The sequence below is a fragment of the Cebus imitator genome, unplaced genomic scaffold, assembly GCF_001604975.1.
Source record: "Cebus imitator isolate Cc_AM_T3 unplaced genomic scaffold, Cebus_imitator-1.0 Scaffold31, whole genome shotgun sequence".
NCBI lineage: Eukaryota > Metazoa > Chordata > Mammalia > Primates > Cebidae > Cebus > Cebus imitator.
This window is the reverse complement of record NW_016107346.1, coordinates 7,406,376-7,426,725: the sequence shown is the minus strand read 5'-3', so window position 1 is coordinate 7,426,725 and position 20,350 is coordinate 7,406,376. Positions and strand designations below refer to the sequence as shown.

General features: G+C 42.2%; 1 long non-coding RNA gene across 1 annotated transcript in view; it reads right to left on the bottom strand.

The window, feature by feature from the left end:
- Positions 1–14,487, bottom strand: part of LOC108300990 — a 27,321-nt gene extending 12,834 nt beyond the window's left edge. Inside the window, exons 1-2 of the long non-coding RNA XR_001823685.2 lie at positions 13,862–14,487; positions 12,738–12,828 (exon numbers count right to left, since the gene is read on the bottom strand). This is a non-coding gene — a long non-coding RNA (uncharacterized LOC108300990). The remainder of the gene's footprint in view (positions 1–12,737; positions 12,829–13,861) is intronic.
- Positions 14,488–20,350: the final 5,863 nt, after the last annotated feature.

The following is a 20,350-nucleotide window of genomic DNA, read 5'->3' as shown; positions in this document are numbered from 1 at the left end:
CCTGTAATCCCAGCTACTCAGGAGGCTGAGTCAAGAGAATTGCTTGAACCCAGGAAGCAGAGGTTGCAGTGAGCTGAGATCACACTACTGCACTCCAGCCTGGGTGACAGAGCGAGAGTCTGTCTCAAAACAAACAAAGAAGCAAACAAGAAACAAACAAAAAACACTGCTGAACTGTACACAAATCCACAGAGTGATAGGAAAACCTATGAATAGGAGAAAATATTTGTAAATCATGTATCTGATAATGGGCTAATATCCAGAATATGTAAAGTACTCCTATAATTCAACAGCAAAAACAAAAATCAAGTAACCTAGTTAAAAAATGGGCAAAAGACTTGAATAGATATTTCTCCAAAGAAGACATACAGATGTTCAACAAGCATATGAAAAGATGCTCGTCACTAATCATCAGAGAACTGCAAATCAAAACAATGAGATGTCACCTCATACCCATTAGACACTACTATCAAAAACCTGGAAAATAACAAGGGTTGGCAAAGATGTGGAGAAACTAGACCCTTTGTGCATTGTTGGTAGGATTGTAAAATTGTGCAACTGCTATTAAAATTAGTATGGAGGCTTCCCAAAAATTAAAAAATAGAGCTATCATGTGATTTGGTAATCCCACGTTTGAGTATATAACCAAAAGAATTGAAAGCAGAGTCTCAATGAAATATTTGCACACCCATGTTTATAGTTTATAGTAGTGCTATTCATAATAGCCAAGAGGTAGAAGCAACCCAAATGTTCATTGATGGATGAATGAATAAACAAATGTTTTATAAATATATATATATATACACACACACACATACATATAAAACATACATATACATATACACACACATACACACACAAGGAAATATTATTCATCCTTTAAAAGGAAGAAAATCCTGTCATATGCTACAACATGGATGGACCTTGAAGACATAATGCTAAGTGAAAGAAGGCAGTCACAGAAAGACAAATCCTGTGTGAGTGCACCTATATTAAGTATCTAGAGTCGTCACATTTATAGAACATAAAGTAGAATGCAGTTGCCCGAAGTTAGAGAAAGGGGAGGGGGAAAAGGGGGAGTTGTTTAATAGGTATAGAGTTTCACGTCTGCACAATGCAAGTCTTGAGACCTGTCTCACAATAATGTAACTATACTTAACACTGCTGCACTGTACATTTAAAACTGGTTAAGATGGTCAATTTGCTATGTGTTTTTACCACAATAAAACAATGAGGACAGGAGACCTGGGAACAGAATTATTGAGCTGTTTTAAAAGCTTCCAAATGGAGTGTTTCAGTAGGTTTGGACAGAAACACTGTTAAATATTTAAAAACACATCACCCTATGATTAGTCTGCAGGAACATCAGGGAACATGGTCATTTACTTGCCAAGTGTCAACAAGAATCTTTGCATAATAGGTGGTGAAGGAGATGGAAAAATGAGTTTCACAATTTAGGGCAGCACATTCAGTAATGTAGTGATGTCCTTACTATATTTACTTTTTATGAGAAGTATTTTTTAGCTATGACAGCAATCAAAAGCAAGTCTTGAAAGAATACGCCTTCAAATTATTTTATTGCAAAATGTCAATTTCTTTTTAAATTAAAAGAGACTCAATTATGTTGAATTCAAAATCCAAATAATAAACATATTATAATTCTATCTTAATGAGAATGACTCATTATAATAAACAGAACTATTAATAAATTTATTAAAACATGTATTAAATGTTTATTTCCTATTCAGGTTATCCTTTAAAAATTTCTTCAATTGTGGCTTGAGCTTTCTTACTGGTGGGCTACACAATATAACAATTTTGGGGTCATTGCTATAGAGTTCAGAAGTTTATTCACACCCACAAAACCTGGAGAACCATGTCCAATCTCTTCCAGGAATTCTGAATCCATGTAAGAAGAAGAGGCAGTGATAGAAATGGAGTGAGGGAGGAGAGCCGCTAGGGAGAAAACAGAAAGATTTTTTTTCTAATCTTAAAAAATTCTTTCCCAATGATCAAGAATAGCACTATATAATAGAAATTTCTGTGATGAAAATGTTCTGTATCTGTGCTGTCTGGTACAGTAGCCACTGGCTATATGTGACTATTGAGCACTTGAAATGTGGAAAGGGGACTGAAGAACTGAATATTAAATTTTGTTTAATTTGAATTAGTTAAAATTTAAATAGACACATGTGGCTAATGACTACTGTGTAGGACAGTGCTGCAGAAAGTCCAGAAACAAACACTGGTGGGTAAGTAGGTGATGGGTGAGTCAACAATAGTTCTTGTTGAATAGAGAGTTGACAAATGACCCACTTATTTCTTTTATCAATAAAATAATATAATCATAGAAACTTTCTAAGTTTACCTCTAAATATTTTATTTCAAAAAATTTTATTCTGAAAAGAAATCACAACTAAACATGCCTAAACTGTCTCATGGTTGAAAGAAAAATATGAAATGTGTGAACCCAGCAATGTAGAATGCACATGTGTCAACATGAAGTCAGATGATGCAGGGACACAGAGATGGAATAATTGGAATGACATTTGGGGTATGCAAAAGTGGCCTTAGATTTTCTTTTCTATCTTGATGAAAGATTTATAATTTCGATTGTTGAAAAATGGAATTGAAACTTATGTTTCACAATTTGCCTGCCTATGAAGGAATATACTTTTTGTTAATTTTATCGTATTTCATAGTTTCAAGTTATTTTTCCTGTGGGAAGTTGCAGGCTAGGGGATGTGTACCCCTTTTCTTTTTCTTTTTTTTTATTATAATTCAAGTTCTGGGATACATGTGCAGAAGGTGCAAGTTAGTTACATAAGTATACACTTGCCATGGTGGTTTGCTGTACCCCTCAACCTGTCATCTACATTAGGTATTTCTCCTAATGCTATGCCTCCTCTAGCCCCTCATCCTCCGACAGGCCCTGGTGTGTGACATTCTCCTCCCTGTGTCCATGTGGTCTCATTGTTCAAGTCCCACTTATGGGTGAGAACATGAGGTGTTTGGTTTTTTTTTCCTGTGTTAGTTTGTTGAGAATAATGGTTTTCAGCTTCATCCATGTTCCTGCAAAGGACGTGTACTCATCTTTTCCCATAGCTGCATAGGATTCCATGGTGTATATGTGCCACATTTTAAAAATCCAGTCTATCTTTGATGGGCGTTTGGGTTGGTTCCAAGTCTTTGCTATTGTGAACAGTGCTGCAATAAACATATGTGTGCATGTGTCTTTATAGTAGAATGATTTATAATCCTTTGGGTATATGCCCAGTAATGGGATTGCTGGGTCAAATGGTATTTCTCATTCTAGATCCTTGAGTAATCGCCACACTGTTTTCCACAATGGTTGAACAAATTTACACTCCCACAGGCAGTGTAAAAGCACTCCTATTTCTCCACATCCTCTTCAGCATCTGTTGTTTCCTTTTTAATGATTGCCATTATATCTCATTGTGGTTTTGATTTGCATTTCTGTAATGACCAGTGATGATAAGCTTTTTTTGTGTGTTTGTTGGCTGCATAAATGTCTTCTTTTGAGAAGTGTCTGTTCATATCCTTTTTCTACTTTTTGATGGGGTTGTTTGTTTTTTTCTTGTAAATTTGTTTAAGTTCCTTGTATATTCTGGATATTAGCCCTTTGTCAGATGGATAGATTGCAAAAATTTTTTCCCATTCTGTAGGTTGCCTGTTCACTCTGATGATAGTGTCTTTTGCTGTGCAGAAGCTCTCTAGATTAATTTGATCCCATTTGTCAATTTTGGCTTTTGTTACCACTGCTTTTGGTGTTTTAGTCATGAAGTCTTTGCCTATGCCTATGTCCTGAATGGTATTGCCTAGGTGGTTTTCTTCTAGGGTTTTTATGATTTCAGGTCTTACATTTATATCTTTAATCCACTCCCTTTTTGCTTATAAAATTTCTGTTGACAATCCCATTAATAGCCTTATGGGAAATCCTTTGTATGTGTCAAGTTTCTTCTCTCTTGCTTTTTTAAAGATTCTTTCTTCGTTTTTGACCTTGGAGTATTCTTTTTTGAATTGATCTTGCTTTGGGTTCTTTTGAACTTCTTAAATCTCTGTGTTTGTATTCCTTTCAAGATATGAAGTTTTCGACAGTATTTCTTTGAGTTTTTTGCCTCCTTGTTTCTCTCTTCTCCTTCAGGTACTTCCACAATTCATATATTTGTATGTTTGACAGGGTCCTCATAAATCTCTTATGCTTTATTTACTCATTTTTCTATTTGTTTCTCTACTTGGATCATTTCAAATGACCTAAGTTCATTAATTCTTCCTTCTGCATCATTGAGTCAGCTGTTCAAACTCTCTATTAAGTTTTTTAGTTCTGTTGTTGTATTCTTCAGTTCCAGGATTTCTATTTGGTTCCTTTTATGGTTTCTATTTCTTTATTAAACTTCTCATTTTGTTCATACATTGTTTTCCTAATTGTATTTAATTGTTTATATTTTCTTATATTTCACTGAACTTCAAGATGATTATTTTGAATTATTTTTTCAGGCAAGTTGTATATCTTCTTTTCTTTAGGGTCAGTTATTGGAGCCTTATGGATTTCCTTTGGTAGTGTCATGTTTGCCTGATTCTTCACTATTTGCATAGTCTTGCATTGGCATGTGTGCATTTGAAGGAAAAAAATCTCTCTTTCAGTCTTAAAGACTGGCTCTGATGAGCTTAAGTCTTTTCTTTTTAGGTCTCTGGGCTGAAGGGATTGCCTCTGAGATTGCAATTGAGTGGTGTTGGGTCCAGGTCATGTGGCTGATTCTAGGTCCCCAGTAGAAACCACAGTTGGAGGGCTTATTCCCAGAGGTTTTAGTGGGTGCAAGTGTTATTTGGTGCAAGTGTTGTCTTGTCCCTGGGTACTGGACTGTCTCTAGGACCTTGGTTTTTTGGGTTGGTGATAACGTAAGCATCAGCTTCAGGATTTGCAGATAGTGGGCCTATTACTAGGTACACTGATGAGTATGGTTTCCTTTGGTACTCTGAGAGAGCCTCTGTTGGATCACTGGATGATTCCCTGGGCTGTCTGTATTACCTGAGCTCATTGCCAGTATGGGCTAGAATTGAGATACAGGATTGTTTCAGGTCCACATCCAAGACCAAGATATTCAGGTTTGTCTCTGGGGTCACTGAAAGGTGTCTCCCACTGGGTTCCTGGGTGAGCAGACTTGTTCTCAGACTGCAGTTGAGTAGAACTGGAGCCAATTTATAGGGCAACTTCAAGATTCACGATGTGACCAAGATCTGGGCATCAACTTCCAGGGGCACTATTAAACATGCCTCTCTCTGAGTTCCCAGGCAGGCAGAACTGCTCTCAGTCCATAGATGAAAATGGTCAGGACCAATATCCAGGGCCATCTGAAGATCTGCTGAGAAATAGAGATTGCCAAGCTTAAGGCAGAAACTCAGATGGTCATGTCTCCCAGCAGGATCCTGCCTGGGTCGAACTGCTCTTAGACTACAGCTAGGAGAGGCTGAAACTTAGCTTCAGGGCCAATCAGAATCTGCTATGGGTCCAATGTCAGCAAGCCTAAACTAGTGACAACAGTGGTCCCAGCAGTTCCCTATGTAGGCAGATTTGTTTGCATATTGCAGCTAAGAGGAGCCAAAGCTGACATTCAGAGCCCTTTCTGGAACTTGTGGGATGGAACTGCTATGGATCAGAGTCCAGCCAGTCTGTCTGGATGCATCTCCTAGGAGTTTCCTGCATAGGTGGGGTAATGCTAAGGCTATTACAGAGAGGAACTGGAGCTGAGACAGGACCCCTTTAAGGATTCTCTGTGGGATAGGGTCTGGCAAGCTTGCCCAGTTAGCACGGAGAGGCACATCTCCCAGAAGTTCTCTGTGTCATCAGCGTAGCTCCCAATGAGGGGGGTAGAGTTGAATTTCAGGGGCTCTTCAGGCTCTGCTATGGGATAGAGAGTGGCAAGCCTACTAAGGTGACAGTCACAGGAATCTCTGAGCTCTTCTCTGCATAGGCAGGATTACTCCCTGGTTATGGCAGAGTGGGTCCGGAGCTGAGACAGGGTCCCTTCAGGATCTGCTATGGGATGGAGTCAGACAAGCCTGTGCTGGTGGCTCAGATGAGCAAGTCTCCTGCTGGGCTCTTGTGTAAGCAGTACTAAGCAGGGACCAAAGCTGAGAAGGGCTGGAGTCAAGTTACAGGGTAACTTTCTGGTCCACTGCCAAGACCGATGTTGATGGGCCGATGAGTCTCTCTGCTGAGGCACTAGGGTCATTATTCCTCTGAACCCCATGGCAGATGGTTTTTATCATAGGCTCAAGGCCAAACAGAGCTGTAGTCAAACCCTTCAGGGAGTGAAATCATTTCCGGGTTTGAACCCAGGACCACAACTGGCAGGACTGCAGACTGGGTGTGGGTCTGCAGTCTCAAAACGACCCTCTCAGGTTTTGAGTTTCACCAAGATTCTGTAACCTTCTACCTAAATCCCATGGTTCCTACAGAAATACTTTTGTCTGTGGATCGGTGGAGAATTGTTATGGTTTTGGGGAGATGTGAGTGAGTGACTCACTTCCTATTTCTTTAAATGCTAGGTATAATTCAACTATGAAGCCCTTCAATTCTGGGATTTTCTTTGTTAGGAAGTTTTTGATTACTGATTCAGTCTTCTTACTAGTAATTGGACTGTTTAGATTTGCTATTTCTGCATCATTTTGTCTTTGTAGGTTATATGTTTTCTGGAATGTATCAATTTCTTCTAGGTTATTCAATTTGTTGGTGTAAAGAATATCTATATCTATAATGGAATGGTCTGCATCTATAAAAGAGAAGAAAATCCTACCATTTGCAGCAACATGAAAAGGCCTGGAGAATATTCTGCTAAATAGAATAAGCCAAACAATAGAAAGACAAATATTGTATGATCTCACTTATATGTGAAATCTTAAAGTCAAACTTATGTAAGCAAAGAGTAGGACTGTGGTTTCCAGGGGCTGGGAGGTGTGAAAAATGGGAAGATTTTGATCAAGGGGTATAAACTTGAAATTACATGATGAATAAATTCTGGAGATCTAATGTACAGCATGGTAACTATAGTTGTATTGTTTACTTGAAATATGATACAAGAGTAGTTTTTGTGTGCCTTCACCACACACACAGACAAACACACACACATGCACATGGATACACACACACAGTAACTATAGGTGGTGATGGATATGTTAGTTTGATTGTGTTAATCATACATCAACATATGCATACATCAAATCATACTGTACACCTTGAATATATACAATTTTTATTTGTCAATCAAATATTTAAAAAGGAAAAAAAGAAAAGCAGAAGGATTTCTGCTTATAGGAAGATGTAGATATACTTTTCCCAAAATATGATAGGAGGTGAGTTTTCTGCCCTGGTTTTGTTTATTTGGTTTTTGCTTCATACATCTCAGACTAGAAGGTAAAGAAGCTAGCAACCTGGAAACGTTAATAGAGACAGAAAAAAACCCAAGTGAAGTCTGTTCTCTCCAGCCAAAGGACCAGGAAAGCTTAGAAATATAGACATATTTTAGGCAATAACTGTTCTACTCTAGCCAAACATCACGAAAAATTATGGCCCCACTCCCAGCCCTGCCAACAAATATTGAATGGAGGGCCTAGACTTTCAGCCTTGCCAGGCTATAAAATGACTGGCATACTTCCTAAACAAGTTGGTGTCAGAACAGATAAATTAAGGAGCCCAGACTTTCCTCTCCACTGGGAATTAATGAGGTGATCTCTTCACACCACAGGGTCAATGGAAACCACTTAGAAAGCCTGGGTATCTCCTCCACCTGGCAGTAATAAGGCCATCCTCCCCTTATAAGGTGTCAGTGGAGATCAAGTGGGGAATCTGGACTTCTACCCACAGGTGAAAGTAAAGAGATGGTGCTCTTCTCCCCTTCCCTGCTGGAGCAGTGTCAGAAGTCGTCAACTAAAACAGGAGTTTTAAATAAGACCCAGAATTTCAAAACGCTCAGATTTTAATAGAAAAATCACTCATCATGCCAAAACCAAGGACGACCTGAAGCTGAATTTAAAAAGACAATCAATTGGCCAGGCCTACCCTAAAAGAATGCTAAATCAGTTATCTAAACAGAAACAAAACGATAAAAGAAGAAATCACGGACTATCGGGGGAGGAAAAGAACAAGGTAAGCAAAAATGTAGATGGTTACAATAGACTTTCATTCTCTGCCTGAGCTTTAAAAATTATATTTTACATTTGAATCAAAAATTGTAACACTATCTGATGTGGTTCTAAATGTATATATGCACAGTATAGGAATATATATATATATATATATACTCCATATATATGCATTTATATTGAAATAATTGTAGAGTCACATGAATTTGTAAGAAATGATAGATTCAATATATCCTTTAGCTGGTTTCTCCCTATAATAACATTTTGAAAAATTGTAGTACAATATCACAATCAGGATATTGACACCGATACAGTCAAGATACAGAACATTTCAGTACCACAAGAATCCCTCATGCTGCCCTTTTATAGGCCCACTCACATTCCTTCCGTCCTCACCCCCTCGTTATATGGAGTATATATATCTCCAACTGCTTTCGGGGACCTGGAGAAGTAGCCCCACTAGCCCACCAGTATACTCTCTACGCTTGCAGGATTCACAAGTTAGTGAAACATCCTTGGCAGCACATTAAAGGCCGTGTTAACACCACCCACTTCCTTGTGGATTAACTATGACAGTTTCAGTGACATAATATCACCCACAAACAGCAGAGAACTCTGAAATGGAATCATGTTGCTAAATTGTCCACCCACCACTCTCCCCCTGGTAACTGTTTTCACTGTTTCTTTATGTAGCCACCCCCTTTCTCAACCTCACTTAAAATATATTCTGTATTTAAAGTTGTTTTCAAATGTTTTGAATGTTCTGGGGAAATAATATAATAAGTACATGCAAGGTCTGTTGAGTCTGGCGCATACTTACTGTCATACACAGTGTTATACACTATAACCGCCTCCGAGAGGCAGTTAAAGAGGGGGTTCACAGGGGAGAGGAAGAAGGGGAAAGAGGCCAAAAGGTGGAACCACCTGTTGTGGAAGGAGGAGATGCTCCCTATCCCTTTCCCATAGTCTTCTCAGGCTGATGGTGCTCTTCCTTATGTTTTATTCTTATGGGGAGGCCTGGGAACAGAGGCCAACTTTCTCTTCCCCTTAGGGAGAACACATTTAATATCAGGAAAATAAAAGGATTATTTACATTAAAAATAATTTAAAATTATTATAAAATTAATGAAAGTACTACTGCACACCTATAAGAATGCCCAAAATCCAGAACACTGACATCAAATGGGGGCGAGGTTGTGGGGCAACAGGAACTCTCGTTCATTGCTAGTGGGAATGCAAAATGGCACAGTCACTTTGGATGACAGTTTGGGAGCTTATTACAAAATGAAACATACTCTTACCATAGGATCCAGCAATCACACTCCTTGTTATCTACCCAAAGAAGGTAAAAACTTATGTCCATGCTTAATCATGCCTGTGGTTGATTATAGCAGCTTTATGCATAATTGCCCAAACTTGGAAGCAACCAAGATGTCCTTAAGTATGTTAATGGATAAACTGTGATACATCCAGACAATTAAATATTATTCATTGGTTAAAAAAAAAGGAACTATAAATTAATGAAAAGACATGGAGGAAATTTAAATGAATATTATTAGAAGCCAATTTGAAAAGGCTGATACCAATTATATGACATTCTGAAAAAAGTCACAGGGTAGATTCATGTTTAATTTTTTTTTTTTTTTTTTGAGACGAAGTCTCACTCTGTTGCCCAGGCTGGAGTACAGTGGCGTGATCTTGGCTCACTACAACCTCCACCTCCTGCGTTCAAGCAATTCTCCTGCCTCAGCCTCTTGAGTAGCTGGGACTACAGGCACGCGCCACCATGCCTGGCTAATTTTTTTGCATTTTTTAGTAGACACAGGGTTTCACTATGTTGGCCAGGCTGGTCTTGAACTCCTGACCTCATGATCTGCCCTCCTCAGCCTTCCAAAGTGCTGGGATTATAGGTGTAAACCACCATGCCCGGCTGATTCATGTTTAATTTTAGCAGAGTTTGCCAGTCTTCCAAAGAGGTTGTACCACTTCATGCTTCCATGTATGAGAGTTCTCGTTACTCTCCAGCCTCTACAGTACTTGATCTCATCAGTCTTTTATTTTAGCCATTCTGGAATGTGTGCAGACGTATTTCACTGTAGTTTTAATTTACTGTCCCCTGATAAGTAGTGATGTTGAGCACTTTAGGAAGCATCCTAATGTAGAATGTCTTTGAATGACCAGACATCTACATTTTCTTGTCTCTTTTTTTTGTCCAGATAATTTGTTTTAGAGTATCTTTTTGAGCTAGCCTCCAGAATTGTACTACTTACAATTCAGAATTAAGGAAGACCTATAAGCTAAGCTGGCACTCCTGATAAGGTATCTTCCACCCTCCACAGTTCCCAACATCAGGGATGTGAATGATGAATTAAAATGAGCAAGGAATCATTAGGAGGAAAGTTGGGAATTTATAGAACAAGGTCTTAGAAACTTGAAGAGCTGGAATAATACATCTGTGGATAAAGGCTTGGACATACGAAGGATCCCACGAGCTATCTGTGAGATCCAGTATTGTACTCACAGTTTTTTAATTTTATGTACAGCACTTGGACAATTTTCAAAAGATTATTCCTCATAAGATTTGCCATCAAATTAGTTAGCTTAATTAGTGTTCGTAAAGGAATGGGAAAGAGGTCAAGATAGGAAAAACCAACAAATCTTTTACCTTAGTACATCTCATATTGTAATGTGCACACGAATCACCTGGGGATCTCGTTAAAATGAAGATCCTGATTCTGCAGTCTCGAGGGAGAATCTGCATCTCTAACAAGCTCCCAGGTGATGCTGATGCTGCTGGTCTGCAGAATATACTTTAAGCAGCAAGAGTCTAAAATTTTACAGTCGAAATCATTTATATATGGCATTTAAAATGTTTTTCTTAAGAAAGAGCTGACTAAGGACCTTCTCAGATCCATTTTTATTTGCTTTTGCTTTTTTTTTTTTTTTTTTTTGTCTAATAATGCCCTCATAGCTCTGATTATGTTTAATCATGGTTAGTTGTTTTAGTTTGTATTACTTTAAAGGAATACCTGAGGCTGGGTAAGTAATGCTGAGAAAGGCGTATTTGACTCATGATTCTACTGGCTGGAATTTTGGGCATCTGATGAAAGCCAAGGCTGCTTCCCCTCCTGATGGAAGGTGAAAGGGAGCTGGTTATATGCAGAGATCTCATGGTGAGAGAGGAAGCAAGAGAGAGTAGGGGAGATGCCAGGCTGTTTTTTTTTTTTTTTTGAGAGGGAGTCTTGCCCTGTCATCCGGGCTGGAGCTCAATGGGGCGATCTCGGCTCACTGCAACATCCACCTTCCAGGTTCCAGCGATTCTCCTGCCTCAGCCTCTCAAGTAGCTGGGACTATAGGTGCATGCCAACACGCTCAGCTAACTTTTGTATTTTTAGTAGAGATGGGGTTTCACCATATTAGCCAGGCTGGTCTTGATCTGTTGACCTCTTGATCCGCCCTCCTCGGCCTCCCAAAGTGCTGGGATTACAGATGTAAGCCACCGTGCCTGGTGGCCAGGCTCTTTTTAACAAGTTCCTCAGGAACTCACGGAAGGAGAACACACCCACACTTGCCCCCAGGGCACGTGGGATCTGCCTTCCTGACCCAAACATCTTCCATTAGGTCTCACCTTCAACATTGGGAATCAAATTTCAACATGAGGTCTGGAGGGGACAAATATTCAAACTATATCAAGTTGTTAAATGTCAGCTTACCCATCACGCTGAATTCATTGTTTATAGATACTGTGTCTCACTAAATTTTGTAACCCTAGCATTCCATTCTTGGTAGGAATTTAACAAGGCATTTGAGTTAATAAGCGATCAATCAAATAAATCGTGGTTGATCCATACAACAGAATATTATGTAGCATTAAATTAAAAAGGCAGATCTATATGCATTGCTGCTGGAAGAGGTTCATCTTGTCCAGCCTGGGTATAGCATGGAAGTTAGCAAGAACTTCCTGGAAGTTAATTCTTAAGGATGAGTGGTCAGGGAAATAAGAGGGGATTTCTGGGAAGTCATGGAGAAGAAAATGTGTGTCATTAGCTTTATGGTGAAGATTGTTTATCTGTGCATGGGAGACAGCAGGATAATCCTTTGATGGAGAAATAAAGCAGTTGACACAAGACCCCAGAGCACCACAGGGCAGCGTGGAGAGACTGAGATGTGGCTGGAGTCACATGGGGTCCCCAGAGCTACACTGTCTGTGTCCCGCAGCCTCTCATGCTTCCCACACTACAGTGCACTTCACTGTGCCCTGACTCCTGCTCTCGTTTCACCCATCTGTAAACTGTGAGGCCCACAGTTTCCATCAGGTGATGAAAAATATCCTGTGTTGAGGGTGAAAACCAGGAGCTTGCCTGGCTTTTGGAGGAGGAGAGGATTCTACTGAGCTCTGAAGGATGGTTAAGGCCTGGGCTGGGAAAGAAGAGGAGATGTCCATTTAGGATGTGAGTGCTGTCTCTTGGAGGTTGGGCATCCTGACACCCTGCTCCAGCCCTGGCTTGCTCATCCATCCATCCATTCATTCATGCATCAATTAATTCATTTAAGAAAAAGTTTTGAGCACCTACCTACTTTCAGGATAATCTGCTTGGCATCTTTCGTAGAGTGGCATTCCCAAGGGGCAGATTGTCCAGCATGGCAAGTCTATTTCTCACTTTCCTAGAAATTCATATGGCAAAGAGGTGGTATGGGTTAGAAGTTTTGAAATTTCTGTTTTCAAACAATTTACATCTCTGACTTCCCCAGTTGCTCCCTAGTGCTCTGTTGACTTCAGACTGAACCTTTGAACTGGAAATCAGGGGAGGGTCTCATTCTGCTGGTATTCTCTGAATACCCTTAGGGAAATAAAAAAAGGGTCTGTGGCAGCTATGGTTGCTCCCCCTACTTCTCAAAAATCTGTGCTTTGGGAATAGAATTGCCAGACAGAGGCAATATTTGGACATACATACTTGTTCCAAAACATTACTCATTTTTATCTGAAATTCAAATTTAGTTGAATAACCTGTATTTTAATTTTTTTTTTTGAGACAGAATCTCACTCTTGCCCAGGCTGGAGTGCAGTGGTGTGATCTTGGCTCACTGCAACCTCCGCCTCCTGGGTTCTCAGGGATTCTCTGAGAATCCCCTGGGTTCTCAGAGAATCCCCTCCAGGGATTCTCCTGTCTCAGCCTTCTTAGTAGCTGGGACTACAGGCGCATGCCACCATGCCCGGCTAATTTTTTGTATTTTTAGTAGAGACAGGGTTTCACTGTGTTAGCCAGGATGGTCTCAATCTCCTGACCTCATGATCCGCCTGCTTCGGCCTCCCAAAGTGCTGGGATTACAGGCGTGAACCACCGTGCGCAGCCATTTTAATTTGTAAGTCTGATAGCCTTACTGCCAGGCAAAGGCTCTCTCTGGCCTGAGAAAGGTTATAAGTTTCATCTCTTGGGTTTTTAAGAGGCCTCTCCCCCTACAAATCTTCCAACCATGGCAGTCAGGGCCTGGCTTGCTTTTGACTCTCCTCACCTTGCCCTTGTAGGGTGCAGAGAATGTGGATGGCTCAATGTGAACTGAAGATCAGGAGATCTGAATTCCAGACCATAGTCTGCCAGCAAGGCCACAGAACCTGTTGCTGGCAGACTCTGGGCTTGATCTCCTCATTTAGAGACAGTTGAGGATTCTATGGTCTGTTCACATTCAAATATCTTACCTAGATTTAGCTTCAGAGGGCAACCAGGACAGGAGCATTTGTCCATGTGTCCTCTGTGTACTCACCAAGGGCACTCTCTCTCTCTCTCTCTCTCTCTCTCTGTGTATGTGTGTGTGTGTGCTTGTGCGTGCTCGGGGTTGGATGAGAGATGCCAAACTGCCTGAGATGATGCAGGAAATGGTCTGTTAAGAGCCACCTGCCATGCCTTTTTGATTTTGTTCAACTCATGTACTGACAGTGGCAGTCGGTGGGGGAGAAAGTAGTTGGGAGTTGCCCCATTTCTATCTCAGTTTAACTTCCCCAGAATGACTCCCCCCAACCTTTCTCACTCCCTGGAGAAAATGAAGGTTCTTTCTTCTGTCCCTGGAATAAAGCAGGCTGGCAAAAAGGAACAAAGGCACAATGGGGGGTTGTTAAGCTAAGCTTGAAAGGGCTCAGCAGCAAGGGGCCTGGCTTCTGCTCCAGGTGCCTGGTTCCAGGTCACTCCATCTGGGAAGCTGCTCCTGGCTATTCACTTGTTCAGTATCATTCTGAAGCACAAGGCAAGAAGGAGAGGGGGAGCTACAGAGAATCTGAGAAGAAACCTGAAAAAGAACTGCAACAAGGCGAGAGAGAAGTGCTGCCTGTCAAATACTGCCTTTTTTTTTTTTTTTTTTTTTTGGAGAGGGAGTCTCACGCTATTGCCCAGGCTGGAGTGCAATGGCTTGACCTTGGCTCACTTCAACCTCTGCCACCTGGGTTCAAGCCATTCTCTTGCCTCAGCCTCCAAAGTAGCTGGGATCATAGCTGCCTATCACTGTGCCCAGCTAAGTTTTGTATTTTTAGTAGAGATGGGGTTTCACCATCTTGGCCAGGCTGGTCTTGAACTCCTGACCTTGTGATCCACCTGCCTCTGCCTCCCAAGTTCTGGGATTATAGGCATGAGCCACTGTGCCCAGCCCAAATGCTGCTTTTGTACCTGACTCTGGGATCACAGACATTTGGCAGGACAGAGAGAAAGAGACACTAACTGAAAAGGGTTGGGTAAAGCTCACGTAGGGCTGGTAAAGAAACCAGCACATTGTCAGAACTGCTTAGAAAGACAGAACACCAGGAGAATTGAAGCATCTGTTGCCCTGGCACAGAACAGTGTTGGCTCTCGGTTTGAAGAGAGAAGTTGGTATGTGTTGCTGTGCCAGTCTGTTTGCACTGCTATAACCACATACTACAGACTGGGCAATTTATAAACAATAAAAATTTACTTCTCACAGCTCTGTAGGCTGAGAAGTCCAAGATTAAGGTGGCAGTGGGTCCAAGTGTCTGATGAAGGGTGGTCTCTGCCTCTAAGATGATGCCTTGAACATTGCATCCCCCCACATGGTAGGAGAGCAGAATAAAACAAACCCATTCCTTCAAGCTCTTTTAGAAGGGTTCTAATCCTATCCATGAGGGATCTTCCTGCCAGGGTTAATCACCTCCTAAAGCCCACCTCTTAATACTATCACTGGCAATTAAGTTTCAATCTATGGACCTTGGGAAACTCAGGCAGACCGTAGCCGTGGTCTTGGACACTGCTGTTGTGCCACCCACCTCCCCTGAGATTCCTTTTATCATCCCTTTGGTGGCGTCCTCTGCCCCTTGTGCTTTGTTGCTAACAGTGGCACCTGTGCCTTTTGGAAGATTGTCTTGGGCAGTGGAGCCCAACAGTGAGCCAGAGGAGACTTGGAGTTTCATGCCCTCCCCTGAGCCTTCTCCCTTCCTAGCCCAGGATGGGTGTGGGAGTGCAGAAGCTTGGTGCCCAAGGCAAGATGCAGTCTGAGGCGTTGTATATGTTCCAGAGCTCACCATGGGGTCAGGCTGAGGCTGGGGCTTCACCTGAAATGCACCCCTTTCTTGGCTTCTTCCCCCTCTGTATCCTGCTTTCCGTACTTTCTTGCTGATTTCTCCTTAATTAATTAGTTATCTAATTATTTCTCAATTGACCACTTATACCTGAATGCCTGTCTTCGGATCAGATTCCAATGTGATTATGATAGTGGGGAAACCCCAGGAAGACATTTCAGTTAACACCCCAGGTTCTCAGGAAGGAGAACAGCTTCAACCGGCCATGTCCCAGAGCAGAATTGTCATTTAGAAAAGATGCTCCCCTCCCTGTGTCCATGTGTTCTCATTGTTCAACACCCACCTATGAGTGAGAACATGTGGTGTTTGATCTTCTGCTCTTCTGTCAGTTTGCTGAGAATGGGGTCAGTTGGGGGGAAATAGGGGAGGGATGGTGGGGGATGGGGAGCTGGGGAGAGATAGCAAGGGGAGAGATGCCAGATGTAGGTGATGGGGAGGAAGGCAGCAAATCACACTGCCATGTGTGTACCTATGCAACAATCTTGCATGTTCTTCACATGTACCCCAAAACCTAAAATGCAATAAAATAAATAAATGGGAAAAAAAAAAAGAAAAGATGGCAGATCTCTGCTGCAGGAGGAGGGGTGACTGTTAGGAGGAGGGGCTCCTAGAGGTCAGCATCATCATCTCCAATGTTTGTGTCTTCACTTGGGGATCTTTGAAGAAATTTACGTGGGGGGGGGAAAAGAAATTTACGTGGGAGACTCTTGATTTATTCCACAAGAACATGTGCTTTAGACTCAGGCAGATCTGAGTTCATGTCCCACTTTTAAAAGATTGTATTTATTTAAGGTGTACAGCATGGTGTTTTGATATACATATGCATAGTGAAAATATGACTATAGTTAAACAAATTAACAGGTACATCTTTTCACATGGTAAGAGTATCTGAAATCTACTCTCAGCAAATTTCCAGTATACAACACAACATTATGAACAGCGGTCACCTTGCTGTGGTCAGCTCTCTGGGCTATTTCATCTTATATAATGGCAACTTTGTGCCCTTTGACCTGCCTCACCCATGTCTTCCTTCTCCCCACCCCAGGTGGTCTCTACTCCACTCTCTACTTCTAGGTATTCACATGTCCCACTTCTGATCCTTACTGGCAGTATGACATGGGACAAATTACTCAACCTCCCTGAGCCTTAGTTTCCTCATCTGTAAAATGGGACTAATGGTGGTTCACAGCTCAGAGCGCAGTTGAGAGAGTTACATGTGCCTGCTATGGTAAACATGTTGGTTCTGGTCCCTGGGTCTCAGGGTTAACATAAAAGAGAAGTCTGGGATGTCTTATCAGGAAGTCTTTCCAAAGTGGGACATGCCAACTGCTAAATGATGCAGCTGGTCCATGATTTTTGCAAGAGTTGTTATGGCAACCATATTTTTTAAGTCACAAAATTAACAGTGGATGTTAAATTGGGACTATGTGACAACAAGAAGTGCTGGGATGACATAAATAGACTTACAAAAGAGAAGTAGCAGCAATTAAGAATATGAGAAGCAGGTACAGAAATGCATGTTAAGGGCGGGATAGCCGTATGTGACCAAGTGGGGGTCAGGAAACTGTCCCTGGTTTGGACAGAAGGAGAGGTGCGAGTTTGTAATAAGCATTGCCACATAGTCTCTCAGGGGTGCCTAAGCCATTCTGCTTCTTGTTGGGCATCCCCTGGAATGAGAGGACAGACTATCTCCCAAGCGATTCATTTTACTGTCCTAACTGATTGGACAGGGGTCCTGTCTTGGGCTTTTTATTCCTGTGGTCCTCCTTCCTTGTGCTGTGTCCCACCTGCCAGTGTCTCTACTGACAGCTTCCTGGGGAAGACAAGCCTTCTCTGTTCTCCTTCCATAAGTTCCCAGTAACACCTGGTATCAGAGAAGTGTCAGGAATCCCCCTTCTCCACTTTCCCCTCCCAGGAATGGGAGAATATCAGAGTCATGGTCTCACTTGCAGCTGAGCGGTTGGAATAGAAATTTAGCAGTTTGCATCATGAAAGTCATGGTGCCAGGTGGACACCTTGTGAAATGCTTAAGAAAGCTCCCCTGTAAGGAGGCCAGGAGAGCCTGAGTCTGGGCTCAATAGGGCAGAAGCTGTCATCATTGTAGGAGAAATGAAGGGCCTGCCATGAGAGGGGTAGGCTGCTTGTTCTGTTTCCACCCACACCCACACACAGGAATGCATCCTTAGCCCTTCTCTGCACTGCAGAGGTTGACCCTGTGAATGGCACTTTTGAAGCTCCCTTGACAACTAGATTCTGCTTGGGCTTGACCAGTTGGAGGTATCTGAGACTGAAGGGCAGATGGAAGGAGAGATCCACCCCCAATTCCTGCTTTGACAGTGGCACCATCCCCCCAGGAACAGTCCCTTAACCTAGCTCCAGCTCTCATTGGGCTCCTGTGCTGCCATTTCCTTCTCTTGCCCCCCAGTCCTAAGGGCAGTAATGCTGCAATCTGTTGCTTGTCTTTGGGACCCAACTACCCTCGTTGGTCCCATTAACCCCATCCATACTGCTGAAAATAGCACCTTTATTAAAGGCTTCTCAGTTGAACCAGCTGAGTTGAATTTGTTTCTTTCTAAGATCCTGATGGGCACATGGAAAAAGAGTAAAGGTTCCAAGCATCCTAATTTGGGTGGGACTGGCTTTTTGAGACAGCAGGATGCAGATTGGAGGGGGAAGAAGACTGGAGTAAATTGGGGAGCTACAGGGGCAAGGCCCAGGAATCAAGCCCTACTTTTGGTAGGGCTGGGTCATATAAGTCTAAACTACAGGTCATCGTTGCTGGTCTATGCTGGGTGCTAAAATCTGGAGACGGCCCTCTGGTGAGGGAGGCAGGAGTCTCTGGGCAATGGGGATGCTCACATTGAGGGCACAGTTGCATCTTCATTCTGGGGAATCCTTCTGCATCCATAGGGCTCAGTCCCAATGGGTTGGGGAGCCCAGAGCTGAGGCTGGGGCTAGAACCAGCAATGGGCTCAGAGTCATGAGAGAAACTGAAGTAGGTAACATCAAGGCATGGGGTTCAGGGTTACTCTTATGGTCTTGGGGGCTGAGTATGGAAGAGACCAGGGCCAGGCAGGAATGGACACAAATTAGCTGGTGACAGCTGTGTAGGGACAGAATCTGAGCCCATGAACAATGCAGCTTTGGCCCACTCTTTGGTGTTGGCAGGAGAAGGAAGGGATTATTACTGTGATAAAGATGGATGAGGAAGTCTTCATGAAAGCAGTGCTTCTGGCACAGGGAGGACAGTTGCAGAATATGTTTAGGAAGTGAGGTGCTAGTGTGTTATGTACAGCGGAGGAATTCTGTTAGTAATACCCAGTATTTGACTGGGCTTAGGAAGAGTTCCTCATGGGCCAGCCTCCCAGCCTCCTGGCCTCCTGACAGAGGAGTTTCTCTTAAGTCCCTCATGAGGTACCCACCTGGCAGTAGCCAGGCCCTCATGGCGCCCAGCTCCTCTTCTGCTCACTTCGCTGCTGGTGACCCAGGCCTGCCTGACCCCTGGACGCTGCTTCTCTCCAGGTTATCAGCATGGGGCTGAAAGGGGTTAGGCCACAGTTCCTTTTCCATCCTGATCATGTCTTTTTCAGCATCTCCACCATAGAATGTGCTGGGTAGGTTGAAAGATGTAAATGTTTTGGGGAAAAAAAAAAAAGCCAAGTGTGTAAAACTCTCACTTTATTTTTCTACAGCTGAGATTAAATTAGCTCTTAAGCCTTGATTTCCACATTTTGGAGAAAACTTGATTTTGTTAGTTCTCATATATATTTGCATCTGTATCTGGGGCTTCATATTCTATTTCACTGGCCTGTCTGTCTATCTTTCCCTGCATGCCTCACTCTTTTAATTACCACAGCCTTATAATAAATATTGCTCTCTGGTGGAATAAGTCCCTCCAGAAATTTGCCTTGGCTTGAATTATGGGTTAGACTTGTCAAGTTCTCTATTAATTTTTGTTTCTGGGTCTTGTGACCAACTATCTTGCTGTACTCTCTTATTAGCTCTATTTCTTTTTACTAGATTAATTTGGATTTTCTGTGTAAACAATCATATTTTCTGCAAATAATGACAATAGATTCTTCTTTCCTAATCTTTTGTAACTTTTTTCTTTTTCTTATTATGCCAACTTCTAGTACAGGATGAATGGAAGGGATGGGAGCAGACATTTGTATCTGGTTCTTGTTAAGGGAGTAGCAACTTCTTTCCAATTCCCATGATAGGACTCTCAACTCACTTTTTAAGAAACTCCATTGCCTATCCCAGCAATTTGCCTTCCCCAGGATTCATTCTTCTCCCATCAGCCATACTTTCCTTGCTGCTGAGCTCTGTCTGTGAGAATGTCCTGGGGCTCCAGAGGGGAGTAGGAAGTTGCTTTTACCTTCTAGGACCCACAGGTAGCCCAGCATGAGCTCTCCCTTCCATGTCTTCTCCCATCTGCATATTTTGCAGGCGAACTTCATCTTTCACATTTTCCAGTAAGTGGCTGTTGAATCGAGTGGAAAGGCATGCAACTGTTGCTCTCTCTTTGCTCCACCCTCTTTCTCCCTCAATCTCTCTCTCTCCCCCTTCCTCTCTCCTCTTTCTTTCTCACTCCAAGGACAAATGGTA